The sequence below is a fragment of the Salvelinus fontinalis genome, chromosome 9, assembly GCF_029448725.1.
Source record: "Salvelinus fontinalis isolate EN_2023a chromosome 9, ASM2944872v1, whole genome shotgun sequence".
In the NCBI taxonomy this organism is placed as follows: Eukaryota; Metazoa; Chordata; class Actinopteri; order Salmoniformes; family Salmonidae; genus Salvelinus; species Salvelinus fontinalis.
Genome location: NC_074673.1, coordinates 17,753,843 through 17,772,799, shown reverse-complemented (window position 1 = coordinate 17,772,799; position 18,957 = coordinate 17,753,843). Strand labels below are relative to the sequence as shown.

At 41.4% G+C, this 18,957-nt stretch overlaps 1 pseudogene; it reads right to left on the bottom strand.

Annotated features, from left to right (window-relative positions):
• Positions 1-18,957, bottom strand: part of LOC129862185 (low-density lipoprotein receptor class A domain-containing protein 3-like) — a 174,898-nt pseudogene that overhangs the window by 105,397 nt on the left and 50,544 nt on the right.

The following is an 18,957-nucleotide window of genomic DNA, read 5'->3' as shown; positions in this document are numbered from 1 at the left end:
CATGCTACCTGTGCTGTGAAAAATGTCTGTCCTTTTTTGTATTTGGTGGTGAGCTTACATAAATATATGTGGTGTTTTCGCTGTAAAACATTTTAAAAATCGGACATGTTGGCTGGATTCACAAGATGTTTATCTTTCATATGCTGTATTGGACTTGTTAATGTGTGAAAGTTAAATATTTCAAAAAAATATATTTTGAATTTCGCGCCCTGCACTTGAAATGGCTGTTGTCATATTGTGCCCGGCTTCGGGCTTGCAGCCCAAAGAAGTTAACTGGTTCTCCTCCTACCTCTCCAATAGGAAGCAATACATGGAGAGTCCAGCTCGGAGGAGTCTACAGTCACATGCGGTGTTCCTCAGAGGGGTGTTTTGGGGCCTATTCGGTTCCTAATCTCAGAACTTCCACTGCCAAGTATATATTAACACCAAACCAGACACCATCTCAGCCCTAGCAAAACTTGGCAGCTGCCTAGATGATATCATGGCATGGATGAGCAATAACGTCCTCCAGCTGAACAACAGTAAGACTGAGGCTATACTTATTTGGACACCCAAGCAGGTCACCAGTGCTGGAAACATCTGCCCTACAATTGATGGTCAAGCCATCCCTCTGTCCTCTGTCATTTCTAACCTGGGAGTCAAGTTTCCTCCCGGGTGGAGCAGTGGTCTAGGGCACTGCATCGCAGTGCTAGCTGCGCCACCAGAGTCTCTGGGTTCGCGCCCAGGCTGGGCTGGGTTCGCGCCCAGGCTCTGTCGCAGCCGGCCGCAACCGGGAGGTCCGTGGGGCGAGGCACAATTGGCATAGCGTTGTCCGGGTTAGGGATGGTTTGGTCGGTAGGGATATCCTTGTCTCAGTATGTAAAAATTTAATAAAATGTATGCACTCTACTGTAAGTCGCTCTGGATAAGAGCGTCTGCTAAATGACTAAAATGTAAAATGTAAATGTAAGTTTGATTATTTGCTGTTCTTAAATGCCCATATAAAACATATCTGCAGAACATATTTTTTCCATCTCAGAAACATTGCCATGATCTAACGTTCCCTCTCCCAGCCAGATGCAGAGAAAGTTGTCCACGCCTTCATCTTCTCCCGGATCGACAACGGCAACACTCTGTTTGGAGGCCTTCCAGCCAAATCACTTCAAAGGCTACACGTTCTCCAGAATAGTGCTGCCAGAGTCCTGACCAGGACCAAGAATTCAGCCCACAACACCCCCATCCTTGCTGAACTCCACTGGCTACCGGTCAACTATAGGATTAACTTTAAAATCCTCTTCCTAGGGTTTAAAGCCTTTCACGGATTGAGTCCCACCTACATCAGCAACCTAATTTCTGTCAATGAGCCACCTCGCACTCTCCACTGCAACAAGTCTCTGTACTATGGGGGACTGAGCCTTCTGCTCCCTTACCTTTTATGCCAGTGCACATTGCTTCTAAAAACACATCGTTCAGTATTTGACTACAGTGCGCACAGCCCTCCATCCAGGCAATGCTAGGATTCCTACTTCCTTGTGCATTATCAGACATTAAAAAAAACAGAATAAATACTTTGAGAACAGCTACTGTAGCATTTATTTTACTATAAATCACTACTTGACTTAACTATTTTTATGAAACACTCGCACTGTAGAGACTTGAGTGTGACCATGCACCAACTTGGCTAGTGAATTAGACACATTTCCGCCAATACCAAAATCTACCCGCATTTGGCGGGTGGTAATTTTAGGCCCTGAACACATTTCTAAAGACTGTCTTTGTTATAGTCCTAATCTGAAAGTCCTTTTAGCACCAAGCCTACTATTTTCTACCTTGATTCTAAATGTATGATGTTTTAGTTGTATTTTTATCATCATTATTAACTTTTTACCTATGTAGAGCTTTGACATAACACTGTAATGAAAAGTCCTATGCAAATTAAATGTATTATTTGTATTATTTATTTATTACTGCACATTAGCGTCAGTGATCTGGTGAGGTGAAAACACCTGACAGAGTAGGGAGCTGTCTGAAGAACCAAGTCTAACCTAACCTGTCTGCTCTGCCAAGACCAGGAAGTGAAGTGATGGAAGTGAAGGGGATGACTTGGATGGATTACAGAGAGCTCAGGCTGAGAAAGGAGAGGAGGAGAGGAGAAGTCTGCCCAAAAAAGTTCTACTGAAATGAACAAGACATCTCAGGCTGAGAGTGAGTGAGAGCGAGAATGAGAGAAAGAGAGAAAGAGAGAGGCAGACAAAAAGAGATGCAGACATAGAGAGAGAGACTGAGTTGTCTGGTGACTCCCTGAGCTGCCACAGCAAACAGCAGTGTTTGTGAAGGGACAGAAGGAGAGGACAAGGGGAAGGACTGTGTGTGTGTGTGTGTGTGTGTGTGTGTGTGTGTGTGTGTGTGTGTGTGTGTGTGTGTGTGTGTGTGTGTGTGTAGTGTTATAAGTGTTAGGACGTTGTGTAAACTGTGGCTGAGCAACATGTACATTTCCCCAGAGACGGCTAACAGTCTCAGGAGCGGGTTGAGGGGAGAGGGGAGAGGGTTGAGGGGCAGGGCTGTTGCGGTGACCATATTACCGCTACACCGGCGGTCACGAGTCATGAAGGCAGTCAAATTCTACGTGACCGCTTAGTCACGGTATTTAGGCTTCTCCAAGCTCTAATGCTGCTGATGGTCATTAGTAGCCTACCAAACTTGCTAACTGTCTGGTACTCAGCACTCTATTGTCCCTCTAATCACTCTGACATCAATGCAAATGTAATCGAAAAGCTATTCAAACACTTCATGAGAGCCCATGAGCTCATGTTGCGCAATATTTCTACACGCTATGCAATTACGCGAAAAAACAGAGTGATTGCCTCTATTAAAAGAGGAGGATCTCATCAGCTTTCTTTAGGCTTTCTATATTAATTTCTCAACTTTCTTAATATTAAGCACATTGCTTCTCTTTACAACAGGAGTATAGCCTACCTGGCTGGCATGAAAATTAACCACAGGAAAAGCGTCCTCCATTCGCTATTTATGTGCAGAGATAACATGTATTTTTTCCCCTGCCCCATGTTTTGAGACAGGTGCATGATAACTGTCCATTCTCAATCAAAACTAATTTCACACACTATGTTTGGAATATTTATTTCTCGCACAGAATAGGGCAACTTTTGTATTATGAGGGATAGTAGATTGACATAGGCTCGTGCTTTTGCTGTTCGCTAGGCCTACTCATCTTGTTGGCTGATGAAAAGTAAATGTGGACAGTTCTTCCAATATCTTCAATATGCACCTCGGAATTAGATAAGGATGCATGCAGTTGTGTCCCCGATCGGTCGGTCTTCACTTGTAGCCTGTGAAAAAGACCCGATCACATGGAGAACCGTGTGAGTGAGAGGTGCTTCGGAGCAGACAGCACTCAGGGAGAAGGGCTGCAAAAGGCCTGATTTTTTTTAGGGTGCATTATGGCCACACAAAGGGGATGTCGCTGGGAAATTCAAGTCATTATGAAGTGCTTGTCAAATTGTGAATGAGAGACTGACGAAGTGTCTACAGCCTGCGCAAAAAAACAAAACAGAATTCATGCCTTTAACCTGTCTAGGATCAGCGTGCCGCTAGCGGCACGCCCCCCCCCCCCCCCCCACTGAAAAACCAGTGCCGCGAAATTCAAAAAAAATATTTTTTAAAAATATTTGACTTTCACACATTAAAGTCCAATACAGCTAATGAAAGACACAGATCTTGTGAATCCAGTCAACATGTCCGATTTTTAAAATGTTTTACAGGGAAGACACAATATGTACATCTATTACCTAAAAACACATTAGCATAATCCACCATCTTTTATTTGTCCACCAACACCAGTAGCCATCACCAATTCGGCTAAACTAAGATATTTATAGCCCCTAACCAACAAAAAAACTCATTAGATGACAGTCTGATAACATATTTATGGTATGGGATAGGTTTTGTTAGAAAAAAGTGCATATTTCAGGTAGATGGCATAGGTTACAATTGCACCCACCGTCACAAATGGAATAGAAAAACTACTTAGAGCAACGTGTTTACCTACTTACTAATCATCAAACATTTCGTAAAAATACACAGCATACACGAATCGAAAGACACAGATCCTGTGAATACAGACAATATTTCAGATTTTCTAAGTGTCTTACAGCGAAAACACAATAAATTGTTATATTAGCATAGCACATAGCACATAGCAGCCCAGCATTGATTCTAGCCAAAGTGAGCGATAAAAGTCAACGTCGCCAAAAGATATTAATTTTTTCACTAACCTTCTCAGAATTCTTCCGATGACACTCCTGTAACATCATATTACACAATCCATATAGAGTTTGATCGAAAATGTTTATATTTAGCCACCAAAATCATGGTTAGACAATGTGAAATGTAGCTCAGCTGGTCAGAAAATGTCCTTGCGCCACTTAGACAGTGATCTACTCTTATACATAAATACTCATAAACGTGACTAAAAAATATAGGGTGGACAGGGATTGATAGACAATTTAATTCTTAATACAATTGCGGAATTACATTTTTTAATTTATCCTTACTTTTCAATACAGTTTGCGCCAAGCGAAGCTACGTCAAAAAACATGGCGTCCTAAGCCACTAAAATGTTTCGACAGAAACACGATTTATCATAATAAAAATGTCCTACTTTGAGCTGTTCTTCAGTCAGTATCTTGGGCAAAGGATCCTTTCTTGGGAGTAATCGTCTTTTGGTGGAAAGCTGTCCTCTTGCCATGTGGAAATGCCAACTGCGTTCGGGATGAACTGAAAAGCGTGCCCAGCTATTCACATCGTTTCAAAAATAAATGTCCCAAAATCGCACTAAACGGATATAAATTGCTATAAAACGCTTTAAATTAACTACCTTATGATGTTTTTAACTCCTATAACGAGTGAAAAGATGACCGGAGAAATATAACAGGCTAAACTAACGCTTGGAACAGGAGCGGGTCGGTGTCCAGCACGCGCGTTACGCACCAAGGAAAGACTTGCTAGCTACAGGGTTTTTTAATTTATAGGGCCTGTGAACGCGCAATCGACCCCATTGGAATCGTCATCACGTAAAGGCATCCAGGGGAAGACGTAAGAAGTGTCCGTATAGTCATAGCAATAACAGTGCCCTTTTAACTGACTTCAGAACAGTGGCCAACATTTCTGAAATCTGACTCCATGTCAGGGAAATTGCTGTAGAATGGGCTCTGTTCCACTTAGAGACAAAATTTCAACTCCTATAGAAACTATAGACTGTTTTCTATCCAATAATAATAATAATATGCATATTGTACGATCAAGGATTTTGTGGGAAGCCGTTTCAAAAATTACCCGATTAGCATAAATAGTCTAAACAGCGCCCCCATCCCCAACAGGTTTAAAGCAACTTTTTTTTAAATCATCATTAGTCGCATCATGCAACCTTACAATTTATTAAAAATCTAAGTCTAATAAATCCATGTGAAATAGCCTACACCTTCACAATAAATTCAATATTTATTTTAGACAGGTCTAAAGAAACATGATATGAAGAAAGGGTAGTCTATTTCAGAAGAACAGAATAGCATATTCTGAGTTGTCCTTATGTTAGGTCCTGATCTGGCTATACCATAAGGCTGTGGGCTAAAAAAATAAAATATATATTTATTTTTTTAAATTGCTGAAGTTGGAGACTTTTATTTCTCTCTCACCAACTTTAAACATCAGATATCTGAGCAGCTAACCGATCGCTGCAGCTGTACATAGTCCATCTGTAAATAGCCCACCCAATCTACCTACCTCATCCTCATATTGTTTTTATTTACTTTTCTGCACACCTGTATTTCTACTTGCACATCATCATCTGCTCATGTATCACTCCAGTGTTAATCTGCTAAATTGTAATTATTCGATCCTATGGCCTATTTATTGCCTACCTCCTCATGCTTTTTGCACACACTGTATATAGACTTTATTTTTTTTCTACTGTGTCATTGACTTGTTTATTGTGTTATTGGCTTGTTTATTGTTTATTCCATGTGGTGTTGTCTGTGTCACACTGCTTTGCTTTATCTTGGCCAGGTCGCAGTTGTAAATGAGAACTTGTTCTCAACTAGCCTACCTGGTTAAATAAAAGTGTTTGGAAGCCAGAAGATGCTAAATGTGTTTATATTAATTAACGGTCAATTACAGTTACATCGACAGTTATTTGCTTGACAATCACCGGCTGATTAAATTTTGTGACCACCACAGCCCTATTGAGGGGAGTGAGTAGATGGGTGAGAGGGACCTAAAACCCTCCCACCCAACATGAGTAGGCGACCTATTCCTTAATTGAAATCAAACCTTTGGTAAGAAATCAAAGATGTGTCAAATAAATTATATTCAGCATAGGGCTCCAGCTATGCATTTGGTTTGCTATCTTGCTAGCTAAGTGGGTAGATATCAAGCTTCTTGGTAACATCAGAGACATCCAAACACCTCCTGGATCAAGATTCCTGTTTCCTAAATTGTTTTCTTGCTTACAAATAATATTTTAAAATTTTTGGAAATAGCGCCCCTTGTGTGCACTTCCGTTAATAACGTATACCCCAGGATGGAACAGAAATGGTATGGAAATCGGGAAATGGCCCAACCCTAGGTGACAGGGAACGAGAGAGGGAGAGAGAATTAGCCAGCGGAGAAAGGGATCTGTACTCACGGCAGCCTTTCTCGTCACTCTTGTCGAAGCAGTCGGACAGTCCGTCACACTGCCACGCCCCTGGGATACACTTCCCGTTCCCACACATGAAGTTCCCTGGGTTGTTACAGTCTGTGGTGAAGTTGTTCCCCGGAAGGAGCTGGCTCTCTGTGGGAGAGGAGAGATGGAGGAGGAGAGGAGCAGAATGAGAGGGCAAGAGGAGGGGAGGAGAGAGGAGCATGAGAAGGACAAGAAAGAGGGGATGAGGCAAGGAAGAAGGATGGGGAAAAGAGTGGGGTGGGGGGGTGGGAAGAGGAAAATAATATATAATAATAGTCCAAACAGAACTAGGACGATAAAGTTATATTGCATTCAAAAGATAATAATCACAGTCAAAAGGCAGGCTATTATTATCTACAAATGGAACATTTTTAAAGGCAGTGGCTCCATTCCTATATCAGTATCCAGGCAGATCATACAAACAGAGGATAGCATCATGAATACCAATACGAGAGGTACGAAAGGGTCATATGGTGATAACAGTCAGTCTCTGAGTCACTCTATTGCTGGCTAATATAACGAAAGGCAGATAAGGGCACGCACTCACTAGGGATGGGAATGGTTATATGAATACTAAAATATCCAAACTGACAGTATTCGATTACTTGGGAGAGTATTCATTCATTTATTTCATTTTTTATTTATTTATTAAGGTGCAATATACAGAAATCGCTCCGGCCATTTCCTGGTTGCTAAAATTCTAATAGTTTGCCTAATTTCAGTTTAACAAACAGTAATTGTGTAGAGAATCAGTGTACCATCTAAACCGCTGTGAAATATATTTTCCATAAGCAAAAATATTGTATTTTCAGTAGTTTGAAGCTGGTGTATAAAAGCAAAAAACAAAACTTAAGAACGAGAAGTATATAAATAGCACACATAGAGCAGATCTACCGCATCTTAAACTTGCTTTCAATGATAATGACAGATGTATAACTCGTATTTCTACGTAAATCTGATCAGTTCCATATCGCACCTTTTAAGGCTTTGTCTAAAATTAAATAAAATGATCTATGTGACATTGCTACATAGCCTACAATGATAGATTATTACATTCAAATTAAAAAAATTAAACAACAGTTATATGACAGTTTTTTATAAGTGTGCCCCATCAAAAAGATACACTGGTAGCCCACAAACGTTTCACACATGTAGTTTGTTGTTATTGTTGGACAATCAAAGAAGTGGGAGATTTCTAATCAATGCCAAATGGAATTAAGTTTGATAATAAAACGAGTAGGCTACAATGATCAACCAACAGGTAGGCTATTGTTTCATATGAATGGAGTTGTTGTAGACCAAGCAAATCATTGTATTTGTCACATGCGCCGAATACAACAGGTGTAGACCTTACTGTGAAATGCTTACTTACAAGCCCTTAACCAACAATGCAGTTAAGAAAATAGAGTTAAGAAACAAAAGTTTTTAAAAAGTAACACAATAAAATAACAACAACGAGGCTATATTTTTAAATGTATTTAACCTTTATTTAGTCAGTTAAGTACAAATTCTTATTTATATTGCCAGCCTAGGAACAGTGGGTTAACTGCCTTGTTCATTGGCATAACGACAGATTTGTACCTTGACAGCTCGGGGGATTCGATCTAGCAACCTTTCGGTTACTGGCCCAATGCTCTAACCACTAGGCTACCTGCCACCCCTATAGAAAGGGGTAGCGAGTCAATGTGCGGAGGTACAGGTTAGTCGAGGTAATTTGTACATGTAGGTAGGGGTAAAGTGACTATGCATAGATAATAAACAGCTAGTAGCAGCAGTGTAGAAACAAAGGGAGGGGGGGGGGGGGTTATTAATTGTTCAGCAGTCTTATGGCTTGAGGGTAGAAGCTGTTAAAGAGCCTTTTGGACCTAGACCTGGCACTCTGCTATTGCTTGCCATGTGGTGGCAATGAGAACAGTCTATGACTTGGATGACTGGAGTTCTTCCTCTGACACCGCCTAGTATAGAGGTCCTGGCGGAAAGCTTGGCCCCAGTGATGAATTGGGTTATACGCACTAACCTCTGTTGCGCCTTACGGTCAGATGCTGAGCCGTTGCCATACCAGGCGGTGATGCAACTGGTCCAGATGCTCTCGATGGTGCAGCTGTATAACTTTTTGAGGATCTGGGGACCCATACTAAATCTTTTCAATCTCCTGAGGGGGAATAGGCATGTCTTGGTGTGTGAGGATCATGATAGTTTGTTGGTGATGTGGATACCAAGGAACTTGAAGCTCTCGACAAGCTCCAAGGATGGGTAGCTAGCTAACTTCTTTACAATGATTTGATGCAGTCAAGATGGGCACTACCAGAAGGTAGATAACCTATGGCAGCAACAAGTTTGTCAAACTAGTGCAAGTTGGTTTAGCTATTTTTGCACTCTCTCTTCCTCTGTCACACACACACCAGCCCCTGCACCTCTCTCACCCCTCCCCCACCTTTCTGCTGAAACAAGCAGTGCACTGACTCTCTCTCTGGTGAGCAAGTTTTCATTGAAGATTTCCCCCAAATGTTTCTTTCAAACACTATCCAGATATTCGAAAAAAAATAGCATGATTATTTGAATACTGAAATTATTTTAAATGTCCATCCCTAACACGCAGGCACAGTCGTAAACACACACACACACACACAATTTATCCTCTGATTTCTCTGTCGCTCAATACGACAAGAGTCTGCTGCATGCAGCATTGCGTGAAGCCTCCTTTCTAGAGTCCTGTGTAGATTATAGACCTAGAAGACAATATGGATGGCTATATTTGTATGGCATCAAGTACATCCATAAAGCTCTCCCATTGTATGATCCATTGACCCCCAAGCAGAGCAGCAGAGAAGCACAGTGGCCTGTCTGATCTTTAGTAAGTGGGACATAATGAGGCAGAACTTGTTGATGCACTCCAGCAGTATAGACTAATGGAGTTGGAATGTAAACCATGTGCTTTTGGGCTGGCTGGCTGGGCTCTGGCACTGCTCCTGAGTACGCACTAACAAACACCACTACACTATAGTCGGCCTAATTATGACTTAAAGAGATAATTCCCCTGAGTAAAATGAACTTGTGGATACCATTTTTATGTCTTTGTGTCCAGTATGAATGAAGTTAGAGGTAGTTTTGTTAGCAAACGCTCGCTTTAGCGCAATGACTGGAAGTCTATGGGTATCTGCTAGCAAGTAGATAAAAGTAGCCAAAATCCAGAATTCAAGTAGCCAAAATCCAGAATTATCCCTTTAAGGATAACAAGGCACAGGGTGTGTCCCAAATGGAACCCTATTTCCTATACTGTACCCATAGGGCTCTGGTCAAAAGTAGTGCACTAAAGTTCAGACCCATACACCTTTTCATTCTGTATCTGCATCCCAAACTAGACCAAGCTAGGGGAAGAATACCTCATGACAAGAGTCCAGTGTCAATATATAAATAATAGGCCTACATGCATTATAATTCAAGTTGACAAACTGGAACTAGTAGTAGATTGTGAGATGTGTTAGATAGCTCCTGCTTGTAGTAACGGTGATTTTGTTATTGTTATCGATGCACAACAGGCAACACAGTATTTTAAACACGTTGTATTATTAAGTAACTAGCAACAGAACCAACATGTTTTCCTCTATAATCATCATCACACAGAAACAATGAAAACATTAACCTACGTGTTCTGGATGGCAGATCACAATGTTAGCACATTGCTCATTACAGTTAACCCAGACTGTATCTGATGCTAGTACATCAAACTCACCTACACACAGATAGCCAGAAAGCCTGCAAGCCAAGTACAACTGTGCTTTCCCCCCAACCATCAGATCTCCTGCTCCAGAGGTTGAGTCCCGCCCACATGTTTTGAACCTCCTCTGATCCAGCCACTCCCAGTGCTTCATCTGAGTGATTGACAGCTGGTATGAGTCATAGAGGTATTACAGGTGTATGAGAAGTGTTTCATTATCACCCTGGCCATTTAATGCCTTGATCACACCTACAGAATCATTGTGCAAAATGGTACGCAGCATCATCTGGATATGTGTGCAACAAAGCTCAACATTCACCTTCTGCTACCATTTCTGTCAAGCTGTCTACACATACAGTGTGACTCATAAGCTCGATAAATCCAAAGTATGCACCACACAGAACGCACTACAATTGCCTCTGCAACGCAAAAATGCCTCTGCAACCAAAATGCAATGACGCTGTCGGTGTGATCGAGGCATAAACCTTGAGGTTCTGAAAACGTCTACATAACATCCCATCAGAATGTTACACGGCAGCCCTCTCCTGATCCCTAGAGTGGGTGATGTAAGTCTCACTTTTGTCTCTTGCAATAAAAGGAGAAAGGGACTGAGGGAGAGACAGAAAGGGAGAAAAGGGGCTGTTGCCAGGTATTTTATTTGTAGCATTCTAATAGTTATTTCTCTAATTGGCAGGAGGATGTGCCAGCGGGTTTGTAGGATGGCTACACTGAGCTGCTTCAACCAGCCTCCAGTAGCAGTGACACGCACACACCCACACGCGAATGCTCGAGCACAGAAATTCACATGGTTGCACACACACTGGAAATGTGTATGAGGGAGCCGTGAATATAGACTTGAGAGAACCGGGCTGTTTGCGAGGAGCAATGGGTTAATTAGAGAGCTGCTCTTGGACTGTACCTGTGTGTGCACTAGCACTACACCATGATATTGGCCTACACTTACTCACTCACTCTTCTACACCTCACTCAGTCCATCATGCATTCATTCATTCATTCATTCATTCACTCTGAGATGCGTGTCCTTCACTACATATGATGTCTTCCTACACAAGGACACACAATCTATGCATCCCAGTTCACTGGCTCCTTTTGTAATAAAAGGCAATCTCTGTAACGGCTCTCGTTTGTAGAAGGAAGAGTTGACCAACGCGCTGCGTGGAAAGTGTTCATGATTCCTTTTATTTAAAAAAACACTGAAACAAAATAATAAAGCGAAAACGAAAGCGAACAGTTCTGTCAGGCACAGACACTAAACAGAAAACAAGATCCCACAAAACCCAAAAGGAAATGACAACTTATATATGATCCCCAATCAGAGACAACGATAGACAACTGCCTCTGATTTGGAAACAGACACGGCCAAAAACAAAGAAATAGAAAACATAGACTTTCCCACCCGAGTCACTCCCTGAACTAACCAAACATAGAAAATAATAAGGAACTCCAAGGTCAGGGCGTGACAATCTCATTTCACTGTCTGGAATCGGCTTACTGTAGGGTTTTCATCAGTAACAATTAACTGTATACCTTAGTGCATCGTTCTTACTTAAATCCCCCAAGGTGACTTGAGATAACCTAACCTTTTCTCAATAGGGGGGCGCCATTTCGACTTTGTAAAAATTCGTTCCCAAATTAAACTGCCTCGTACTCAATTCTTGCTCGTACAATATGCATATTATTATTACTATTGGATAGAAAACACTCTCTAGTTTCTAAAACCGTTTGAATTATATTTGTGAGTAAAACATAACTCATTTTGCAGCAAACGTCCTGTCAGAAAGTGAGAAATCTGAAATCGGGCACTCTGTTCCAGGGTCAGTTTATTAATTTGCATGTAATCTATGGGTACGACATGCACTGCATACGCATTCCCCTAGATGTCAGTAAGCAGTGAGAATTGGAATGGGGTGTCTAGGTAGATCTGAGGCCGTACAAAAGCTCTTGGAACCGGGTGTGCAGTCTTTTCAACGTTCGTTATGGCGCAAGACAGACCTCAGGATTGCATTCTGAAAAGCTCTCGTTATAGGCATTAGATATATCCGGCTCTGATTTTATTCGATATAGGTGTTAAAAACATCATAATGTAGTTATTTTAAACCGAGTTATATCAGTTTATATCAGTATATTGCGATTTTCGGTATTTTATTTGTGCTGCGTTATGGTGAGTTGGACACGTCTTCGCCACATGGCTAATGTTTGCTGCTAATTCCAAAGTTGAAGACGACAATCTACAACCGAGCAACGATTATTCTGGACAAAGGACAACTTGCACAAGATTCTGATGGAAGCTCATCAAATAGTAAGAACTATTTATGATGTTAATTCGTATTTCTGTTGAAAAATGTTAAACTATTATTCCGCCATTAATTTCGGTGCGGTCTCGCTTTAACGCACGCTGTATGTCGTAGTAACGTTAATTTTAAAAATCTAACACAGCGGTTGCATTAAGAACTAATGTATCTTTCATTTGCTGTCCAACCTGTATTTTTTAGTGAAGTTTATGATTAGTTATTGATTAGATTAGGTGCCTCTCCCAAGATTTCTCCCGACATTTTGTTTGCAGTTTGGCTACTATTCTCATTGTATAACCACGATTTGTGCCGCTAAATATGCACATTTTCGAACAAACCATATGTGTATTGTGTAATATGATGTTATAGGACTGTCATCTGATGAAGTTTTGAGAAGGTTAGTGAAAAATGTAATATCTTTTCCTGGTTTATTCGCTATCGCTAACGTGCATGAATCAATGCTGCTGTGTGGTTGGCTATTGTAGTAAGCTAATATAACGCTATATTGTGTTTTCGCTGTAAAATACTTAAAAAATCTGAAATATTGGCTGGATTCACAAGATGTTTGTCTTTCATTTGCTGTACGCTGTGTATTTTTCAAAAATGTTTTATGATGAGTATTTAGGTAATTCACGTTGGTCTCTGTAGTTATTCTAGCTGCTTTTGTGAGATTTTTTGATGGTGGCTGCAATGTAAAACTATGATTTATACCTGAAATATGCACATTTTTCAAACAAAACATATGCTATACAATAAATATGTTATCAGACTGTCATCTGATGAAGTTGTTTCTTGGTTAGTGACTATTTATATCTTTATTTGGTCGAATTTGTGATAGCTACCTATGCAGTAAAAAATGGTGGAGAAAAAAAAGTTGGGTCTTTTGCTATCGTGGTTAGCTAATAGAAATACATATTGTGTCTTCCCTGTAAAACATTTTAAAAATCAGAAATGATGGCTGGATTCACAAGATGTGTATCTTTCATCTGGTGTCTTGGACTTGTGATTTCATGATATTTAGATGCTAATATTTACTTGTGGCGCTATGCTAGGCTATGCTAGTCAGCTTTTTTTTACTGATGAGGGTGCTCCCGGATGAGTACCAAATAAAAGTTAATTGATTTGGCAATGCATTTACCCTTTCAGCATGAAGCACACCGCATATGCATGCAGGCACACACACACACCCCAGCACTCTACTACTCTTCACCTATTTCACTTCATTTTTACTCCATATAAAATCATCAGAAAGTAAGATACCTGTAGCGAGTCTCTAAACGAAGCATAGCTGGGACTGTGTTAACAGTAATACGAATATGAAAGCAATTGCCCTGAGCCAATATTGACTAGACCCCGCTCCCCTCTTCCTGTCAGCCCCCCGCTCCCTCACCCACCGTCAGCCCCCCTGCTTCCCTCACCCTCTGTCAACTAGAATCCTTGGGCTTTAAGCCTCCACAGAGACACAGTAGGCACGCCTGGACCAGTCTACGCATAGTCCTTACTGTCACACACACCTCAGCTGTAGACACAGGGAAAGAGAGGGATGGAGAGAGAGAGTGAGAGACAGGGATGAGAGAGAGGGACAGAGAGAGAGAGAGAAGATGTAAGAGAGTAGGATGGAGCAGACACTGCATACTCAATACAGCTATCTCCATAGGGGGAATAGAGAGTGGAGAAGAAAAGGCAACAGCCCATCTGGAGGAGAGGCTGCATAATCCCCACTTCCACTGGAGCTACAGCCTCACAAGGAGGGGGACAGGTGGGGACAGAGGGATGGGGGGGAGCAAGGAATACAAGGGGAGAAATGACAGGTTGGGGATAGACTTATGGGGGGGGGGGGGGGTGGCAGAGGAGAGACAGAGGGGAAGGAGAGATAGGGGGTATGGAGAGAGAGGGGAAGAAGAGATAGAGGGGATGGAGAGAAGTCCTGGCCTGAACCTTCCTGCCTCCACATTCCCCAGTAATACCATAATTCCTCAGCATGTTGATCCCTGTACCCTGGACTGTACACCCTTGGCTGTATCAATCTATAGCTTCAATCTATAACCTGACATTAAAGTGAGCTCTTTGACCCAGCCAGGGTATCATATCTCACCTACATTGATCAGGAGGGAGGAAGAGGTGAGACATAGATTCGAATGGTACATAATTGATGAGGGGATTATATACACAGGGTGTATATACTGTACAGTAGCACTGATGTTAGTATGACATCCACTGTCTACAAGCAAAACCACCCAGTTCCCATGGTCACTGCAGAAAATGGTCCACAACAAACCTCTACATAATGTCACACACCCCATTACGAATGAAAACTTGAGTTTGAAGCAGAAAAAATACAGACAGTTACATTTTCAGGACTACAAATCCAATTCAAATACGGAAGGGCTTTTTATGTTTGAGGAAGGTACAAATAAGGGAGGGGACGGATCAATATTAGACAGCTCTGAATAAGCCTGTCTTTTTTATGGCTAGAGGTAGGAATTTATTTTCCAATTACAGACTGACTTTAATGGGTTGGCTGTATCAGGAGCTTCTGAAGCACAGCGAGTGGTGGAGGAAAATTGGAGCCGTGTGTGTGTGTGTGTGTGTCTGTCAGAGTCTGTATGCTCGTGTGTGTGTTAGGGCTATGATGGTTATGGAATTTTGGATTACGGTAATTGGCCAGGCAAATAACCCCCTACCCCCTTAAAAAAAAGTATATATTTTTGTACCCAAAAATATATTAGACATACATTTTCCCCTCTCCGCCGCTCCTGACTGCATGTGCTGACATAGCAATAGAATAGAACGGACGTCCCCATTCAAGTCACTGATTGCATAATAAGACCATTGTGAGTGTACCCATTGCAAAGAGGAAGATGCTAAACTAATCTTTGTCCATAGGAGCAACACAGGAAGTAAAAATAGGATTATTGCGTCACAATGCCAGGCAGCCATTGTGAGTGTACCCATAAGTTTACCAGTCAAATTGCCAGGGTTAGAGGTTCCAAGCACGTTCTATTCATTCTATTTCTATGTGTGCCGCTGCTGCATTGTGGGGGTCTCGTTTGCAACAACATCTTGCATGTTTTACAGTGGAGTCTTTGTTGGGGACATCAAGGTCACAGAGGAAGACTGTCCAGTCATCCCTCTCTTCTGTCCTCCTCGGCTCCTTTCCTTCCGTCTCCCTCTCTTTTCCCTATCTGCTGTGTCTTCTTGTTCAGTCTCTAGATGGGAACAGCGCAGAGGGCAGGGAGCACAGGGCAAAAGTCACATAGCATTACATATTACACACACAAGGCAGGGGCACAGGGCACAGGTCATCCAATATAAATGAACAGTCTGTTTGAATTCCCTGTACAGGCCTGAGGCTAGGCCTCTGAAGGTCTCCTACATGCAGAGTTAGCTAGCCTGTAGCATTGACCAGTGTAATAACATACAGACTTTACTGGAAGCTTTCAGGCGTCACTGCTCTTTGTGCATTTCTCCCCATTCAGGACAGGTTAGATGTATGTGTTGCAGCCTGCTGTTATATCTCTGTCTATGGTGTCTTCAATTGATCTAAACCAGGCCAAAGGGTGTCGGATCTTTTCTATGATTCGTTCCATTGAATGCTACAGATGTCTCAAGTTTTGAGCAGTGGTGTGTATCATGGGTGCCAAGGAAAGCCAGGCTTCCTCCAAAAATTTACCAATAAAACATAAATAAAAATATATATTTTGTCTCTGTGTTTCATAATGTTCCTTCCATTTGTAAGAGGCTGAATGTATCTCACAGGAGAAAGCATCCGAGCGAGCGAAACAGCACCCATCTGTCTCTCTACACGTCGGTCCTCTATCTGATGCTGTCTGGTCCAAACAACTCAAAGGAGGCTTGCAGAAAAGTTTTTAACAAACACACGCATGCGCAAACAGCCTTCACCAGAGAGATCTATCAACTAAACAAATATGGCTGGACCCCGTCCCTAGCCACCTGAACACATGTACTACACCATGTGTACTAAACGAGCTGCCCCACATGGGTCTGGGCTCTAGGTGGAGTGTACTAACGATACATGCAGTCCATTGTGCCCAATACAGTCAGTGCCTCACTCTCTTTTCTCTTGTTCCCTCTGCACACAAAGTACACACACAAAACTAACACACACAAAAATACAAAGACACCCGCTTCACTGAGTTTAAAAAAACACACTTTGCATAATGTGAATAAATTAGTGATGTGACAAATGGACAATTTTGCTTAATGTTTAAACTGAAATTTTATCATTAGTTTTCCATAAAAAAAATTTTTTTTAAATCCCAATGCCGAATAATGGTCCTATTATATATGTATGACTGCTAGGGCCGGGCAATGAAGCTACAGTATATCTACCGCAGTCATATGCCCTTGAAAGTGCAGAAGGGTGATTCTGCAACTTCGGGCAAGCTTTCAGAAATGAAAATGCATTGAAAAACCATTTTACCAGTATTATAATTGTCTTTGATTTGTCTAGAAATAATATCTGATAATGACTGCGATCGTACTATTCAGGAATTTATATATTTCTGTCATATTTCTCAGACAGCCATAGACAAATGTCATATACATCACATCATGAAATATACATTTTAGTTGAACATGAAATATCATGCAATTAATTTATAACACATTTCTTATACATTTGTACATTAACTTGCATTGAGTATTATTTTAAGTGCTTTTTAAGGTTTTACTAAATTTAATAAATCAACACAAAGCCTGAATGTATAAACTTGCCTTTGTGACAGCTGAAAACATGTATTTATTATAAAAAATAAGATATTTCCACCCAACCTTTTTGTGAGACTATGAAAACAACCATATGATTTCCCTATCTAAAACAAATCAATCAATGTAATTATACATAATATACCAATTCGCCTAAAAAAATATGGATGTGGTGTAATTGACATCTATGTAAAAAAACTAAAATCGTATGGAAACAATATTTTATTGCAAACATTTTGAACAACAACCATTGTTAAACATTTAAATATTTTTAGACAAAGTAAGATTACAAAAGTAGCCGATGGGCAGAGCTCAAGGAAGTAGGCCAGTGCTTTTGAAAGATGAGCACAGATTGCAGAGGGGTCATCCCCATAGAAGAGCTCAGTGAGCAGAGTGAAACTGTATCATTTGTGGTATACCCAAAACAGGTGTGGAGGGTCACCTGCTTGTGAGAATTACCATAGTGAACTGCCTGGATTTCACTCGTGTATTTACACAGGTAGTTTCTCAGGGGCGCAACTTTGGTTTTAGAAGTGAAGGGGGGGGGGGATAATTATTATAATTCGTTTTCAGATTAACAGCCTACCCGACCGCTCGGAGTTGTCTGCAGCATGGTCCTAAAGTACACCTTTGCCTCATTTTGAATCACATTCCAATGATAAAACTGGGGGGGACAGAAATGCAATTTCAGAATGTGGTGGTGGAAAGGGGGGCGGGGGGGGGGGGGGGGGGGGTTGGAAGTCCCCCCCTGTCCCCAGTGAAAGTTGCGCCCCTGAGTTCTCTGCGAAGTCAATATACACGATGATCACTTTCTGCAGATTCTCTTTTAATTCTCTCAGTTTGGAATATTGGTGTCGAATGTTTCCCCAACTTCTCTTTCAATCCTGTGGAGAAGTCCTCCAGTAGAATATGCAGTGTGCCACACACCTTTTCTTTAACTGTCAAATGTACAGTGAACTTCTCCATGTTTCCCTCTGTTTTTACTTTTCTCTCTCTTTAGCTTTGTTTTTCCACTCAAACCACCATGTCTGCTCACCAGCATCAAAGTCAGATGTTTTAAGCTCTTTGGCTTGGCAAAGGGAGCACTCTGTGTACATGCACTCTTTCTTCAGGTTCTCACAGCACAAAGACTCAACTAGGTTCTCATTGTTGCTGCAGCTGATCACTTTGTGATGCTGTAGTTTGTCCCCCATGAACTGGAGGTTGGCGTGGGTTTTGCAGAGACATGTGTCCTTAACCTGGACTGTTGGCTTGACAACCCAAAAAGGACATCTTTTGCAGAATCATAGTAGAACATTTTTAATCACTGAATATTCCCTCTTAAAATTCTGATAAAGGTTCTGAATTGTGCCATTCAAGAAGCGCTTCTGTTTTTTTTTCTTGCGTGTCCTTTTTCCCTGTTGTTGCTCTACTGTTGACATCACGTTCATAGAATCTAGTGATTTTCTCTTCTGTGGCTGTACTAATTATGTTACACTGCT